This window comes from Papilio polytes, unplaced genomic scaffold (assembly GCF_000836215.1).
Source record: "Papilio polytes unplaced genomic scaffold, Ppol_1.0 DF823835.1, whole genome shotgun sequence".
Lineage (NCBI taxonomy): Eukaryota > Metazoa > Arthropoda > Insecta > Lepidoptera > Papilionidae > Papilio > Papilio polytes.
This window is the reverse complement of record NW_013525369.1, coordinates 1,646,339-1,650,504: the sequence shown is the minus strand read 5'-3', so window position 1 is coordinate 1,650,504 and position 4,166 is coordinate 1,646,339.

Sequence of the window (4,166 nt, the reverse complement as noted above, 5' to 3'; positions counted from 1 at the left end):
AGGGTAGGCAACGCATCTGCAATTGCGGATGTCTATGGGCAGCGGTCGCTTCGCCATTTTGGCGATTTTAGGTAACCGCTTGCTCGTTTGCTTATGTTATAAAAAAAAATGTGTTCCTATTTTTAAAATCATCTCTAGTGATAAACGGATTATACAAATAAAAGAAAATCTAATACGGATGTATCTCTTTAGCCTAGACACAGGAAATAAAGTCTAGTTCTAGAATATCAAATAGATGAGGTTGTTAGTACAATAACCGTCAAAACTATCCTAGACATGTCTGGGATATGTTAAGGAAGACTAATGAATATAAGAATCATTCCCGTCCTGGTTATTCCAGACCAGTGACCTCTATACACTATAGACATGGTGTTTTGTGTTTATTTGATTTCTTTTATAACTGACTTCAAAAAAGAGGCTATCTTCGGTATTTTACGCATGAACATCGATTACTCTGAGATTTATAATTTAACTTTTGCGCGAACTCCATCCGCATGAATAAAAAAAACAAAAGTAAGTAGCCTATGTTCTTCCAGACTATCCTCTACATTTGTGCCAAATTTTCATCGAGATCCGTTCAGCAGTTTAGGCTACAAACTTTAACAAACATACATCTAAACTTTCGCATTTATAATATTAGTAATATTGACATGTTTTTTTGATGCGAAATATCTGCTGGATTTTACTTTTTTCAAAACTAAAAACTATTCAGTAGTTTTTCTTTAAAAGCATACCAAAAGTCGGGAATAATTGTCTTGAAGATATTTTTCTTATTTTGTTAAAAAATTTATCATTTCCAAAGATAAAGGACCACACAGGACCGGGTATAGCCCCGGGCATCACTCTAATTTACACGTAATGGACACGTTCGTGTTAAAACATCGGTTGCAATGGTCTTAAATTGGACCACCATAGGTTTTACATTTCTTTTTTCATTTTTATAACTGGCCTGATAGAAATTGTTATAAGTTTGGTTCCGCTTGTATTAAGTTTATAAAAAAAAACATTGTTGACGTTAACTATATTATAGTACATTTTCATAGCATTCGTATAATATATATCTATACTAATATAAGAGGAAAGATTTGTATTTTTTTATGTATTAAAATAATTCAAAAACTACTCGGCCGAATACACAAATTCTTTCACCATACAGCTTCGTTATCAGTGAGTAACGTAGGCTATGTTTTTTTATAATTTTTTAATTACACGCGGACGAAGTCGCGAGCAACTAGTCAAAAATACTCGTTTTTATTATTATTATTTACTAACTTACTGAAAAATGCATAGTCAGTTAACTAACTTAAACCCTTTCTTCTGTTCTTTAAGCAGAAGTTACGTAAGGAGCTAAGATCCTAAGCACTCTAGAGTCATACTCAATTTTAATTACTTAAGATTCAAGTTGACCTGAATATTTCCCTTACTATACATTTTTAAAAATAATAGTCTTTTTTCGTCTTTTATTTTAAAATTTTAGTAACTTAACCACTTTTGAAGATTTTTTTTAATTATTTAATATTTATTAGAGGAAAGTAGGGGTCACCCCTTATTAGGGTAGCCTCCGAGCCCCTCGGTGGGGGCGTATAGTGAGCTGGTATTGATGAGAGGGAAGTAAATTAAGCAAAATTATTAGTTACTAGTGGACTTCGTATGTGTGAAATTTAATAATAATAAAAATTATAGCCTATGTTACTCACTGATAACGTAGCTTTTTAATGGTGAAAGAATTTTTAAAATCGGCCCAGATTCTACGTGAATTAAATACATACAAAAATACAAACCTTTCCTCTTTATAATATCAGTATAGACATAGATACTATAGTTCAAAATCGATCATTGGGTTCTCTATATCTACAAAAATTTAAATTTACAAGACAATGCATAGAAAAACCCGTACGTCTCCACAATTGGGTCAACAAATACATACAAGCCATAAACAGCACAACGTTCCACTGATAAGGATTATAATCGTATGCACGATTAGTCACACAATAAACACGTTTGTATGTAAGTCTGTCACGTTTCCAGTGAATAAGGAAGCAAAGTCGTCGTAAAAAATAATGCACCATTCCGTTAAGAATTCTCGGAAACTAATTTTGCGTCTACGGGACATACGTCACGTGCTATACCAGCGTGACAATGTACAATCAGGGAATCTTGTAGTGTTCCAAATTAAAACTATTGTATTTTAAGCAATAAAAATAATATTATTACCCCCCTATATCTTCATTCGCTTATTTACGACATGATATATTTTACATGATTTATATAAATATAAAAATGTATGTAACACATATCACGTAAAAAAACAGAGCACCAACGGCTGCGGAATCCGATGTCTCAAGTAACCAGTGGTGAGGGCTGCAGAGACTGGAACCTCCACAAAATGCGTGCGGTTTCTAAAATAAGTGCCTTTTGAATCGGGCCCTTAATCCAACTATCTAGCGAGTGAGAGTTTGTCTATGCGTTGCCTACCCTTCATTGACGGAGGAGGAGATGCACATAAAGAGGATATTTCCCCTTCCTATGCGTCTCCTCCACCGTCAAATCCACTTTTCCTTCCCATCCATTCCTCTTAAGAAAGAGGGTGGAAAGGGAAAGGGACTAAAATTAGGCCTCCGGCACCACATTTATTAGACGAAATGCGGTATTGCTTCCACATCACGCCTGTTTTCTGTGTGGTCGTGGTATTACACCGAACGAGCCGGCCCATTCTAAATGCCTTATGTTTTTTTCCAGCTTCTCCAGTCGAACTGGGTTGCCTGTATTAGGTTGTTGATAGCAATAAGGCCGTTCTAACGCAAATTTTGTTGTTAGCTTAGTTTTAGTTGTAATATTTGTGCAAGATCAAGCGCCAATAGCCTAATTAGTTTGGGGTACGGAACGGACTACCGATCTTGCGATCGAGGGTTCGAATCCCGCCATTCGACTATTGTCGTGAACCATATTCTAGCACAAGGTTAGAGCTTAGTTGGAATGATAAAAGGGAATGTTAGTAAATTAACAAAGATATACTAATATTTTTAAAACAAAGAAAAAGAATTAAAAAATTAAATAAATACAGTTGTGATCGTTTTATAAATATTGAGATAACAAGGAACAACGAATAAGCATCTTTTATAGGTGTCTGTACTAAAAAGGTCTGTTAGTACACTTAGTAATTAATTGCTTCTCGTTATTCCGTCGTTTGCGTAATACTGCTATCTAATTGGTTATTTGTAAGAGGCGATTCGTTTCGTTGTAATTTTTCTATAAGAACACCGCAGACTTTCGCAACTGTACATATGTCCAGAGATGGGAAAAATTTCGCCGAATTTAAAATTCACTTTTGGTTTCAAATTGCAAAATCTTTTTCTTCTTTCATGGACATTAATGTCACTTTATTAGTTTAGGTAATTTGAATACTAGTCGTAATTCTATAAGTACTAGAAGTAAGAATATAAGTATTTAAGTATATATTATAATATACTATAAGTACGTAAGTACTATATTGTCGGAATTCGATCGTAATTCATTGTAAAAGATTTTTGCAAAGTTTTTAGTACTTTTGGACATTTTAACTAACCTTTATTAAATATTCGGTACTGCGGTCTAATAATAATAAAGTCTTTAGTAAGAGAACTAATAATTAATAAAGAACACCAAAACCCAATAAATTATTGGCAGTTAATACGTAAAAAAATAGATCGTTTACTGCAAATATTTACGTTCGTCTATTACTATTTAAATGCACGTAATATTTATAATACTTACCCTAAAAATTCTTAAGCAAATCCTCATGTAAAAGTTATTCAATATATTACAAAATCTTATCTAAGCAAAATAAACATGGTCACAGACTAAAAACAGATACAATCGTAAACAAACCATATTTCACCAGATATCGCCGCTGCACATCACTAGTGAGCGATTAGCGTCTCCTCGAAAATTCCTTATTTCAAGTTTTTGTGCATTCTCTTGCCGCATGTGTTAACTAGTGATGGGACGTGTTAAAATATTAATTTTAATAATCGATAAACTAAAACTATTAATAATAATTCGCGGTTTTTCATCTTGCGCATAAATGTTTTTTTTTTTACCAACGTGTCTACACGTATTTAGTGTATCTTATAATCTTCTATCATCATCATCACCAGCTCACTATACGTCCCCACCGAGGGGCTCGG